Consider the following 14,770-nt stretch of genomic DNA (forward strand, 5'->3'; position numbering starts at 1 on the left):
TCATTCCTGCCTTTGACAATTCCAGATCTTATTTTCCTTTCTTCATTTCCTTAGCTTTCATCCTTTTTTTTTTTGAATTCCAGCTAGGTACTAACTCATTTATGAATGTGTTGTGACTGTAGATTTCAGAAAAACTCCCCCTGCCCAGAGGGTTTGAAGTAAGTTTGTAGATACAGAAATTTGAAGAATGAATTTTAATAGTAACAAGATCACCTACAAAATGATGAGAGATACAGGCGTTTGCCCAGTTTACATAATATTCCCCACACCCTTGGGAGTTTTGCTCCTCCATATGACTTTATCCTTATATTTTCATTGGGATTAGCAGAATCATACAGCTGGAAGAAAGCATGGAAACTGTGTAATACCACTGTCATATTCAGATGAAGAAAACGAAGGCCAGAAAATAATGCGTCCTAACTCATTCAGCTAGTCTATAAGTGCCATTGGTTTAATTATAGTTTTGCATATATTTGGACAAAGAACCTGTTTTCTTAGAAAGTGGTTAGAAATGCTTGAGGAAAGCTATAATCATCAAACTGTGTGCCCAGTAAAATGTAACTGTAACGCAATGTAAGCAAGAATGTTCTTTGAAACTGCTTAGGGAAAATATTCCTATAGAAAAACATATCTGAAAATATGTTAGCTGCTTATTTCAAGAGCTCATATACCTTCTGACTTATGTGTATGTATAAAGTAAGTAAGCCAACTTAAATTTTGTACTCAGATGAATATTATTTCTATATGCAAATACAATCCTCATTGGACTTTTTAATAATTTGTTTATTTCTGCTGTTCTGTAGTTTCAACTAGAGCAAAAAGAACTGCCCAGAAAAAAAATGAGTTAGTTCATAAATTGTGTTGGAAATTCAGAAGTTCTTTTCCCATTGCTAGCATTATACTTAAAAATATATATTAGAAAAAAATTATATCTTCTTGTCAACGGCAGTGGGTGGGGCTTTTGTTTATGAGTATTCCCATAAGAATTGGCAGAGATAGGAATAGGAAGGATATCCACTGTAAAGAGCTAGGCCCTATTATTAGAGGCATTTTGGGTTGTCATATAGAAATGTCTAGCTCGTCTATGAAGATATAATTTAAAAACCAAAATATTAAAAATACGCTTATGAAAGCTAGTTTTACAATTTTTAGTCATACTTCTAAACTAACTTTTTAGCTTTTCTAGGAATATCAACCAAATCTAAAAGAGAAATATTCACTCGGGCTAATATTTGAAACATTACACAGAAATGTGTGTGGCAATGTTACTGGAAATTAGTATTTTTGCCGATTAAACAAGGAGAAAGTTTTAGCTCCAAAAAGCTTCTCACATTGTGTGAAGTCAAACAATGCAAGTTTTAGACATATTTAAGAACTCATCATTTGGTTACTTTCTAGTTCTAAGCATATTTTGATGCAAATAATTAAAAATGCCATCTATTCGGTTCAAAATGAACATTTTGATAAATGGTAATACTTACGTGGTTCTTAGTTACTACATACATCAAATGCTACTTGCTACTTATCAGAGAGTATGTTTTGTTCCCAAAACGTTGAGGACATATCTAAGTGAATTAGATTAAAAAATAAATAACAATTTTGTGGCAGTTTGTGTATTTAATTTTGATTTGTGTTTAGGGGCCCGAAAATTATTTAGACAGCATCAGGATCTGAATTGTCTGTATTATTTTCCATAATTTAAATAATAATATCAAAATGATACCTGTTGCCATTGAGTCAATTCTGACCCATAGTGACTCCAGAGGACAGAGTAGAACTGCCCCATAGGGATTCCAAGGAGCGGCTGGTGGATTCAAACTGCTGACCATTTGGTTAGTAGCTGTAGCACTTAACCACTACACCACCAGGGTTTCTCTATCAAAATGATAGGGCACTATAACACAATGAATGTGGCCTTACGGGACAATTGCTTCCCTTAGCAAAAGTTAGGGCAAAATATGCCCAAATGAAAATTACCATGATTATTTTTTTTACCTAGCACTTTCATTGACTTATCTGTAACAGTTGGGTTTGATATTTGCTGTTCGATGCTATTTGAAGAGATCCATGGCTAATATCAGCTTGTAGGTGTTGATGTGTGTATTCTTAATGAAGAGATCCATGATCAAACATTGTCGAGATAATTAGGCTTCATGTCAAACTGCCTCTCCTAGAACCCTCAGGGACAGGGAGAGCAGCTGTGTATCACCTGCCAAAGTTCTACAGATAATGCTGGGTGAAGCAACTCAATGATAATTTGTATCATCAGATTGTTTTTACTGATACATATTTTTTCTGATATATTTTGCTTTATGAAAGTTATCCCCAATCTGCTATTTATATTGTTAGATAAATGATATATGCACAGCAACATGTGTCCATTGTTAACTTTTATGTTTTATAATGCACAAATATACTAAATTTTGAGTGACACCTTTAGCCAGAGAAGCATAGAAACATCCTTTGGGTAACAAAGAAAAAAGTCATGACATACACTAGAGAAAACATTTTCAGACCTATCGTAGGAGTTGTTGGAAGGCAGAATGAAAGATATTCATTGATCAAAAATATATTTTGTTTAGAAACTAGCCTGTGCTTTGGGATTTTCTCACCTAATTTTCAATCATAAAGGAAAGTTAGAAAGAGGTGAAATACAAATAAAAGCCTTGTTAGGAGCAGTAACTTCATAGACAGTTTAGTCACTAGTTGTTTTAACAAGATGCAGTCTTATTTCAAGTAACACATAACACCTTGTTTCTCAGAAAAAGAAATTAAAAAACAAAGCTGAGCATTCACACGAGGCAATGTGCCACCAGACTCTAAATGCCAATGCAAAAATGTTAGCTCATAAAAAGGGATTCGATGCTGGGCTGTAATAATTAGCCATATTTTGTGCACTGAGGAGGAAAACTTTCCCAGGGCTTGAGGGCTGGGGTGAAAGTAGAGATTTGTAGTATAAGAAAAGGGAATTTCATTCAGTTTCCAGGGTTATACAGTTATGATTGCAGGGGTTGGATTTTTCAAGTGGGCAACATGGAAATTAGAACAACTATGGGCACCTTTGCTATGAGTCAGGATCAACTCGATGGCAACGGGTTTTGTTTTGGTTTGGGTTTATGGGCAACTTCTATGGACTAGATAGTGCGTTTACGTATTTATTTATTTATTTATTTTTCCTCTATACTGGAATGTCTCAACAGTGATACTATTGGCATTTTGGACCAGGTAATTCTTTGTTTTAAAGTCTTTTCTGTGCATTGTAGGATTTTTAGCAGCATTCCTGGCCTCTATTTATTACATGCTAGTAGTGCCCCTCCTACACCCAGTTGTGACAATCAAAAACATCTCCAGACATTGTTAAATGTCCCCTAGGAGGCAAAATATCCCCTGGTTGAGAATCATTGTTCTAGACATTTTTGGTGTCTTCTTTTATTTCTAACAAAAATGAGTTGTGTTGGTCCGTTGCGCTAACTTTAATAGAAATTTTGCCTAGAGACTCTTATATACTAAGTGAAGAACAACTCTGTAATGCAAATTTTCTGCAGAATTAAAAAAAAAAAAAATTAGAATCCCAATAGTACGTTCATCATTTGGAATATTATGTATGTGTTTCAGGGGATATTGAATGTGGGTTCATCCTTTGTGCCATATTGTGATGTAAATCAGGCAAATTAATGCAAAAAGTGGACATGAAAATGTTTTCCTGTATATTATAGTTAAATATAGTAGTATGCTTTCAAAGGTAACTTTTTTAGAGCAAAGAACAAAATAAGATCCTACTAGAATGATTCTTCGTGGAAATAAATGATTACAGCAAAAGAATGTCGGCCCGCATTATCCTCTTCCATAAATGTTGGCTTTATTCAAGCATTAAAGCACAACTTCTCTGGGACTGCACATGAAATATTGAGAACAAAAGGAAAATTCTGGATAGAACCTAGAAAATAATCGCTAAGATGGACTGATAACCATATCTCCAAAATATGGACTGTCAACTCTTCATCTTTTTTTTCTTTCACTATGGACAATAAGATGGTAGAGAAGCCATTAACTTTGTGCCCATTTTTTGGAAAAAATAATAACCACATGTAAGCCTATGAGTCATGTCATCAAAAGAGAAATAACCAGGAGTTAAGGAATGCTAAGTTGAAGAATATAGAAAAAAATATATGGCCTTGATCCATCATTCTTCCAAAAGCTGTGAAAGTTGTTGAACCAGTAAGTCTTAGCTTGATTTGGCTTTATCGAAAAGGTAACATGAAGGGTTCAAACGCATTAAATGATGAAGATTTATCTGGTTTTGGGGCAAATTGTATAGATGTCTAAGGAGTGTGGTGTAAGGCTTCCCCACGGAGCTCCTGGAATGGCTGAGCTGATTTGTGCCTCCACCTTCAAGGATTTTGCCAAAGTTCCTGAGGGTCAACTGCTTTAAAAACCCTCTGTAGGTGACATGGTGGCACTCAAATTTAAACATAACAATATTTCTTTTTTAATATATTTTTTAGATTCAAGGTTTTTAAAATAGGCTCTGGATCCATGAAAGGTAAAATAACAGGCTTGCCTTTCACGGGCACGGGTTGTCCACTAAGACTAGATGTTGGTTCAGTTCCTTTCAGGCATTAATTGGAATACCCTTGAACATGCGGATCATGACGGATTTATAGGATGAAGATTTAGACATAAAACTTAGGGCAGTTCACAGCTTAACTTGTAGTAACTAAATTATAAGAGTTGTGCTGATAGTTTTTTTTTTTTTTTCCTTTATGAAGAGCTTAGTTTAAGGATGCCTTATTTTTACATGCTTCATTTTCTTAATGACAGCAAAGTATTTCCCTCGTAATAACTAATGTGGCATTTAATAGAGGGAAAAAGTAGAGATGAGAACTTATCATTGCTGATGGATATGAAAAGTAATAAAATAATTTTATAGCAAATATGTTGAAATTGAAAACAAATTACAATTGCCTTTAGTGATATACTGTGTCATAATTTCTTGCAACTTAGTTTGGGAAGACACATTTGATTACCAGAGGATTTTCTAGATTGAACTTTCTCGAATATCAGCTGTGTCGTAATTACTTGGAGGACTTGTTAAAATACGCATTGCTGTGCTTCACGCTCAGCACTTCTGATTCATTAGGTTAGGCCCGAGAACCTTCTCTAAGAAGTTGGCAGGTGACCCTGATGCCTTTGGCCTAGGGCACATTTGAAAGCTATTGCCCTAGAGACATGTTTAACTTCAGGCGTAGCTTCTTAGTCTGGCTTTATAACTTTCTCTTTATTAAAAATGGCAAAGACCATGTACATATAAATAAATAAAGAAGTTGTATGAATTTGGGTTTACTCATTTGTGATAGACCTGGTCAGCTTTGCCACTGAAAAGAGTGACTTACAAGAGTGGTTGTAGTTAATGACAGAGTCTCCATACCCTTAAAAGACAGGAAAGCTTAAATAAAACAAAACAGAAACCCGATAAACTACTCCCAAACAGGGATTTTAAATTAGCTAAAAACTTTTTTTTAAGGTCTTCTAAAAAGTAAAATTCCTTTTCTAGACTAGCAAACCCTTAGTGATTATATTTTGTTCATGATTTCGTTAGTCATTCGTTTCTACCTGCCACAAAAGAATTATCATTATCCTCCTTCATTGCCCCCATCCCACATATTTTACAGTTACTGTCCTTTTATATGTCTTCTATAAGGGCACTCCAAGTCTCTACTGATTCAGTAGTTTTATTTAAAACTTTGGTCAGATTCTATTAAATTTAAGATATCATTAAATACAGGGTGTCTAATATAGTGGATAAATTATTCAAGATTCAAAAAATATTTTCAATGGTGACTAAGGTCAGCTGCCCATACCACAACTCCAGGAGGCGCCACTAATATAGATGATGACATGAATGGTGCTCTCTGGTGAATTGCAATCAGATGTCCCTTAGTCAGAAACAACAAAGCCAAGTGGAACTAGACTGACAAAGTTCTGCAGAATGGCGGAGACATGGCCTAAGAAGTGCACAGGTGATTTACGGGTATTTAATTGACTCTTATTAGCTCGGTGTGAGTCAGTAATAATATTGACTACACACATAACCACGCCAAAAACCAAAACAATCCACTACCATCAAGTTGATTCCAACTCAGAGACATGCTATAGGACAGAGTAGAACTGCCCCATAGAGTTTCCAAGGCTGTAAAACTTTACAGAAGCAGAGTGCCACATCTTTCTCCCGTGGAGCAGCTGGTGGGTTCAAGCCACGAACCAACCATTCGGTTAGCAGCCAAGCACTTTAACCACTGTGCCACCATACAAAACTATACAGCCATCCACAAAAACAATGAAAAGCTTAAGTGTTTTAGTAGAAGGATAGGGTCTCCAGTATGAGAGAGATAAGACGACCCCTCTCTTCATGGCTGTTAGAATAAATCCAGAATTGGCCACTTCTCCTGACTCTCACAATACCCTCACCCCTCTCTTGTTTGTAGGGGAGATCAGAACTCCAACTACTGGTCTCCACTATGGGTAATAAGTAACAGAAATCCTTAGAAAAGCAAACAATTGTCAAGTTGTACTGGATTCGACAGTGATATATGATAAAATAATGTAGTCTTTAAAATTCCCATATAGAAGCATGGCCCCTTGATTTTAGCTTTTGAATGAAAGCTTTTTTTTTTAACAGCTTATAGCTTTTGAGGGAAACCCTGGTGGCATAGTGGTTAAGTGCTACGGCTGTTAATCAAAAGGTCAGCAGTTCCGATCTGCCAGGCTCTCCTTGGAAACTCTGTGGGGGCAGTTCTACTCTGTCCTATAGGGTGGCTATGAGTCGGAATCGACTTGACGGCAGTGGGTTTGGGTTTTTTTTTTTGGTATTGCTTTTGACAATTTAGATGTTCCTTAAAACACATAGCAGGGGAAGTTGAGAAAGAAATTATTCTTGATTCAATACCAGAAAACCATGTTTCAGTCTCCTTTACTCACCGCTAGCAGCCAAAGGCTGCCTTAAATGGAACTGCTGATTAATTCACCTGTGTCCTGACATATTTTATTTTCGCTTAACACAGTGGACAAATCATGACTCTAGAACACTTACAGTTAAAACTTCTTTTGTTTCTTGGCCTGATAAGACCATCTTTGTCTGATAACTCCTACAAAACTTTCAGATGCTTTATAAATCCAATAATACATCTTTGAGAGTGCTTACTGTTTCCCACATATCTTAATAATCTTGCCCGTCCTTTTCCACGGAACCAAATGTGCAAACCTCCACGCTTCGGCGTGAAGACCTCCAGTTCATAACATGCATATCCAAAGCCCTGACATTAATGCTTTATCCAGGGTTTTCAATGGGGAGGGCAATCTGTGATAACAAAATCATATCCCTTCCTTCCTGCAATTACCTCACTATCCATACAGCCGTGACATCTGGAAACCCACTACTGCTGTAGCAGCTGTGAGCCCTGTCCTACTGCAGGAAGTGAACTACACTTTCCAAAGAGCCCTAATTGTTTTAATATTTTCTGGCAGCTCCAAAAGCTTGGATATTAGAGAACACATTATTTTACACCAACCACATTTTGGAGCCGTATACAAATGAATAACTTGTCACAAGCTGTGCCGCTCATAGGTATGACATGTTGCTTTTCTCTTAATGCTGTATATCTAAAAGTACGTTGTAGTCAGATTCCGGATTGAACTATTGTAAACACAGGGTACTTTATTATAACATTAAATCTCATATTCACAGTACTCTTCATATTTTATTTGAGGATCCCACTCCTGCAATACTTTCCTCAAGTGATCAACATGGAAGAAGACTTGCCCCAAAATATGTTCCTATTCAAATAGCTAGACGAGATTTGACCAATTAAAGTTAGAAATTAAGTATTGTGGCCATCATTAAGCTCTGTAGGCGCTCACACAGTGCCTCAGTGAACAGATTTTCAGAGACTTTTTTTTTACTCATTTGTTAGAAATCAAGAGACCTTCAAAAGAAGTGCGTACTTACCAAGCGTTGGGGAAACCCAGCAGCATTTTACATTCTCTAAATGTCTCCAGCTATTTTCAGGCATTATTAAACTTATAAAATCTATAAATTGTTTACTCAGATTATTTTTATTCCTACAAAATAATCTAAGAGAATGACTACTGGGTTGATTTACCGTTGATTAATCTTTGAAATGATTACAAGTCATTATTATCCTCATTTTAAAAGCATTAATGCTTTTTATTCATTGAATTAAGAATGAAATGGATTTTCGTAACACCCTACAATTACTTTATTAATCAAAGTCATTACCAGTGATCTCCCAGAAACTGAGCCGCTTTGAGGCAGAACAGGTTGATAATTGCTGTGATTCATAGCATAACTGTGCAAAAATACAATGGCATATGATTTTTGTTTAGTTTACAATTTTTATAATCTGTTATTCTCATTTTTCTGAAATCCTCCCTCCAAATGGCAATTTTCTTCGATGTGTATTTTTTTCACTTGCCCCAATGTCCAATTTAATATTTCTCTTTGCTTAATTATTTCTTCTTGAATTTTACACTCATTGTGATTAAATCTCAGTATCTCCCTCTCATAATTTAATGGGTGATTTTAACTGATTATTTATCCCTTTTATTCCAGGGACTGTAATCTCCAATGTAGCCTTCTGGTTAGGTATTTATTTCTCTGTTTTCAGTGATGGTGATTCTAAACATGTGCAGAAGCATTTTATCGGTTTTCTCCAGCTGTTCCTATGAAAACCGAAAGATATTGTATATTTTCCTTTTTTAAAAAATACTTTAGTACCTACCGAAGTTTTAAATCACCATGAAGCAGTTATTTGTTTATATAGTCACTGGTTTGTTTACCTTCACTGCTTCAGGAAATCTTGCTATGGTGTCTGTCTGGGGCTGATATTTAGAACCATTAGCAAGCATGGATTCTAGAAAGATGTTGAGATGGATTAAAAAAAAAGGCCATTTTAAAATCAAATACAAAATATGTAATGCATTCACATATTGTTTTTGCTGCTTGCCTTTCTTGTTCTCTCATCTACACTTCACTTTTTTTGATGTACAACTATAAAACTTTTATTAAAAAGCATAGGAAAAAATCTTGGGGGTACTGGGTAGGCAAAGAGCTTTTTTTTTTTTGACACCAAATATGTGATAATTAAAAGGAAAGTGATATTAACTTTCTCAAAGTTAACTTTTACTGCTCTGCAAACGCCCCTGTTAAAGGAATGGAAAAAGAAGCTCCAGATTGGGGGACACTATTTTCAAGCCACATATCAGATAAAGGAATAGCATCTAGGATATATAAGGTACTCTCACAATTCAATAATAAAAAATTGAATTACCCAATGGAAAAAAAGACAAGTACAACTATTTCCATGGGATAGACAGGTGAAACACAGGCATCTGGAAAGATGTTCAACATCGTTAGCCATTGTTGTTTTCAGTAGCCTGGAGTCTACTCTGATTCCTGGTGACTCCATGTGTGTAGAGTAGAACTGCTCCATAGAGCTTTCAAGGCTGTGACTTTTTGGAAGCCTGTCTTCTGTGTGGGTTTTAAAGGCCAACATTTCAGCTAACGGTCCAGTGCTTCACCGTTTGCTGTATCCAGGGACTCCTTAAAACCAAAAATACCTGTTGCTGTCCAGTCGATTCCAACTCATAGTGATGCTATGGAACAGCGTCATAAAGTTTCATAAAGCCCCATAAAGTTTCAAAGGAGTGCCTGGTGGATTCGAACTGCTGACCTTTTGGTTAGCAGTCATAGCACTTCTTAGAGAAATTAAAATCAATGGTGTCGCTAGGTGGCGCGGGGGTGCGGACCATACCTACACTTCACTTTTCATCAGCGTACAGTGTGTAAGAGGAAATTCTGTATCAATTTTGGGCTGTTTTGGGGCAACCATAGACAGATGAATTATTTTCAGAATCAATAAAGCAGCATTATTTTTATGCAGTGGCATTTGTCACGTCACTGATGTTTTGCAGAGGTTGGGTAAAATGCCAGTGGTGTGATTTGCATTCCCAAGGAATCCACCTACACAAAAGAGCCATGGGCACACCATTCAGCAAATCAGGCTTTCATTTGGCCTGTGGATTGAGCTCTGGAGGAGATAGAGAGAAGGCTGCTTGGGACACTGCTCGTAATATACACAGCTGGGTGACAGTAAACACTAGGCAAAGACTTCTTGGCAAAGGGTTCTCCATTAGTCCCCACATTAGCACAGCAGCAAAAGAGCCCTCTGTTTTCTCCTGATTACAAAGCACGTCCTTAAATATTCAGAACAACATTAATGAAGCATTTGGTTATAGGCTTTGCTTCCTATCTTGTTTGTTTGCTTGTTGATGAGTGTTTTTTCAGAAATGCCCAATGTGCTGGAATTGTTCTTCTTTGCTCATGCTTCGTGCCAGAAATACTGTGTTTTTTTCTTTGCCTTTCATTAAAAAAAGAAAAATCATTTTTAATTTTCCAGAGACCTCTTGGTCATAAAGTCTACCTTTAGAATTTTGTTATGCTGTGATATAATGAAATGCATCAAGGCAGAAAAAAATTAAAATAGTGGATTTATTTATTCATTGTTAAATGTCAAAGGCATTCTGCCTTTAAGCTATTCAAACCTGACTTTAGTGAAGTTTATTATGAAGACTTTCCCACCTGATAACATAAACTTAAAGAGAATAGAAGTGTTATTTTTCGTGATTATTTTGGTGATACTCCCTTCATTCATCCCAAAAGGCTCACCTATAAATGAAACTAGAAATAGTTTTTAAATGGAACGAAAGTAGATAACAAATGATAATTTTAATATTAGGTTCAATCTTGGCAAACAGGTAACTAACTCATTATTTACTTTTTAAAAGGATTTTCCTAGTTTTATTTTTTTCAATTAGAGAATCACCATATAAATGTTTAAGACATAAAATACACTAGATTCTGGAAGCTACCATCAACAAAGACAATCTGTATTGTGTGTACATAAACTGAATCAAGTACAATCAGCCATCAAGACCGTGTGCAAATCACAGTATTTCCTTTTGTCTGGTTTTTCAAAGAAATAAGACATAATGAACCTATTATGAAAATCTCCCACTTTATACCATCTCCTTAAAAATGTAATGTATACATTTACAATTACAACTTACAGCCAAACAAATGGTAACATTTCACAAATTTTTCAATGATTTAGGGACTCGATATGGCAAGAATTCACTGTGCTTTCACAGATGGCTACAGCATATATTTTGTTGCAGATTAACGGCTGAGGTTTCTCATGGAGGTCAAACATGTGCGATTATGTTCTGCTTTGTCTTATGAGAAAAATATGTCCCAATTCTTTAAGAAAAGAAAAATATTGTATAAAGAAGAAAATTGCAATGTCCTTAATTCCTTGGATACAGACACCACTAAACTGTCCATATCAAGACATTTGAAGTGAGAGTCTGTCACTTTAAACCCAGATGCGTGCATTTTGGGCAAATTTTTTGAGCACTACATAATCATAAAGTAACCTAAAATAACAAAGGGAGAAAACTGAGATCTGCTTGAATAAATCCACTTTGCTTTTCATGTGGTGCTAACAAAATGACTTAGATGGAAAATGAAATCTGTCTTAGCTTAAGACAGAAGTGCAAAGATATTTCCCTTCTGGACAACAGACTTGGGCATTGTAAGATCAAAGGACCAATTTTATCTGCATTGTGATTACAGAGCAAAAGATTTTACAGTATTCCTGTCTCCATGCAAGGGCTCATGTGTCTTTAATGGCGTTTAAATTATAGCCCTTCCATAGCTGCTCTGTTGTACACAGGGTCGCTATGAGCCGGAACTGACTCGGCGGCCCCTAACAACAACAACGTAGCCATGCAGTCAAAACACTACGTCATCTGATGAGACACGGTGTTATAATCTGTCAGCAAGTCTCATTTAAAATTCTTCTCTACTGTACTTGTCCTCATTTTTCTCTTTAGCCAGAAAAAAAATTGAGTAAATCGTCTTTTAAACTAGAATTGTGAGTTGAGTGAATCAAACTGGACAGAAGGCAGACTTCAGTTTATATAGTTTTAATTTAATGAATTGAAACAAATTTATAGCTCTTTCCTTCCCTTTTTCTGTAAACCCCTCCCCCCATTTTTAAAGGGTTTTTGTCTTTCTTATATATCACATGGTAAATTATAGACACATGCTAACTGAAAATCGAGAATGAGTGTGCACTAGAGAATTACAGCTGGAGCAGAGTATTTTTCCTCAAAGCCAAGTATTTTATGTTAAACTGACTTAGTCTGAGAGCATGAATATAGCACATATAAACGAAGGAAAGTGTTCTCGGAATTCTTGTGCCGCATACAACACAGATGGTGGGTTTCAAACACGATTTCAAAATGTCACCAGAAAGACAAATTCTAACTTGAATATTCACTTTTAACATAATATTCGCTATAATGACTTAACAATAAAGCCATTCTGAAAATTAATATTTCACTCAGACTATTATAGCTGCTGCAGACACAAAAGTAAGGTGTTGCATTTCCTATAGAAGCAGAGAGCTTTTTTCTTAAGAATGAATATAATTTGTCACCGGTTCTCCTATACCTTTCTGTTATCCAGTAGATAAAAGCAGATAGATACAGATGACGTGGGTACAGATGTAGATGGAGATAAATCTACAGAGCCAGTGGCGGTGGATATTTAAGGGAGCAAAGTTCTTTTTCTCATTTTGTCTAAGAGCATACGCGAGATTAGTAACTGCTGGGTGATTTTGCTTTCATGCTTTAAAAATACAACCTGGGGCTTCATGAATTTTCAAGAGTTGATTTAAATAATTGGAAAAAATAATGATTTTTTAAAAATAACTTGATTATATTAAGCATAAGATGCAAGAAGCTTGTTGAGGATAAGTGATTTTAACATGCCCACGGGAAGCATTTACATTTTTAAATTAAAAGTGGCACTATTTTGTATAAGCTTCAACTGAGCTATCTGTTTAGGAAAAAAAAAAAAAAAAGCCAACCATTACCCTTAAATCAATCCTTAAATTTCCAAATGATTTGACTGACCTTAATTTCTTCTTTGATTTCTGTAGAAAATTACATCTCATATGTTCTACATGTAGTGTAACAATGAAGGGGACTGCCGGGCACAGAATGGGGTTGGGGGGGAAGGTCTTTTTCAAGCTGGAAATGCCAGGAATCCTTCGACATACATTACTTACCCAAAGAACCACGAAAAATATTTGTTGAGAATGGAGACAATTTAATATATCACTTTCTCATGAAATCAGGATTGGATCTCCACACGTAGCTTGGCATTTAGGAGAAATCATGACATGTATATTATTTTGGGAATTTGGGTGTAGGTAAATGGGGCCAAATAAACTTATTTAAAATATACATTTTTTCCTATTATTGGCAGAAAAAAAAAAAAAGTAATTTTTGGGAACAAACACTGTAATAGAAAAAAAAAGTTCTCCATGCGTGGAAAGCAGTTGATTTTATATCCCCGTACTCCTCAGCCCTACAACCCCAGGATATATCATGAAATTTTTTCTGGGAGTCTGTTATTTGATATTTGCAAAGTATTATATGAAATATAATGAACAATAAAACAGCATCAAAATTATGGTCGCAACCTGTGCTGCTCCCTGAATCTCTTCCTATCTGTCTCAGTTGTCTAGTGCTGCTATAACAGAAATACCACAAGCAGATGGCTGTAACAAAGAGAAGCTTACTTCTTCACAGTAAAGTAGGCTAAAAGTCAAATTCAGGGTGTCAGCTCCAGGGGAAGTCTTTCTCTCTCTGTGGCCCTTCTCATCAATCTTCCCCCAGACTAGGAGCTTCTCCACGCAGGAACCCTAGGTCCAAAGAACGCACTCTGCTCCCAACACTGCTTTCTTGGTGGTAGGAGGTTCCCAACTCTCTGCTTGCTTCACTTTCCTTTTATTTCTTGTAATATAAAAGGTGGTGCAGGCCACACCCCGGGGAAACTCCCTTTACATTGGATCAGGGACGTAACCTTAGTAAAAAAAAAAAAAAATCCCAGTCTAATCCTCTTTAATATAAAATTACAATCACAAAATGGAGGATAACCACACAATACTGGGACTCATGGCCTAGCCAAATTGATATGCACGTTTTTGGGGGGACATAATCTCCACCAGATGTTGCCGTTATCAAGGTTACCACATACAGTTATGCAGGGTGTGTGATACCTTTCTTCTCATTACATGAACAATGCCCCTTGAAGTGTGCAGTGTATAACCTACACAGATTTTCATAGTGGCTGTGTAACTCCTGAGTTTTGGGATTATTCTTTCATGACTTTTATTTTTTAATATATTTATTATGTTACATTACTTCTATCAAATGTACATACATATACTCATATATATGTATGTGTATGTATGTATATACCAAACCAAGGAACCAAACCCAATGCCATCGGGTCGATTCTGACTCATGGCGACCCTATGGGACAGAGTAGAACTGCCCCATGGGGTTTCCAAGGAGCACCTGGGGGATTCAAACTGCAACCTTTTGGTTAGCAGCCATAGCTCTTAACCGCTACGCCACCAGGGTTTCCATATATATATACATATATGTATAGATACATACACACACACACACACTTCTCACTTACCGAATTGGCATTAAGCAAAAATGGGGGCTAACCAGGTATGTGGGTATGCAGGACACTCCTTAATGCTCTTCCACACACCTCATGGCTGGCAGGTGATGTACCTGGTTCAGCAGGTCAGCTCCAAACCCCTCCTCC

The 14,770-nt window shown here is 36.3% G+C and overlaps 1 long non-coding RNA gene across 12 annotated transcripts in view; it reads left to right on the top strand.

Moving 5' to 3' along the window:
- The window catches only part of LOC111750700 (uncharacterized), a 231,195-nt gene that overhangs the window by 45,831 nt on the left and 170,594 nt on the right, over positions 1 to 14,770 (top strand). The gene's annotated exons all lie outside the window — the stretch shown is intronic.

Source organism: Loxodonta africana, chromosome 20, assembly GCF_030014295.1.
Source record: "Loxodonta africana isolate mLoxAfr1 chromosome 20, mLoxAfr1.hap2, whole genome shotgun sequence".
Taxonomy (NCBI): Eukaryota; Metazoa; Chordata; class Mammalia; order Proboscidea; family Elephantidae; genus Loxodonta; species Loxodonta africana.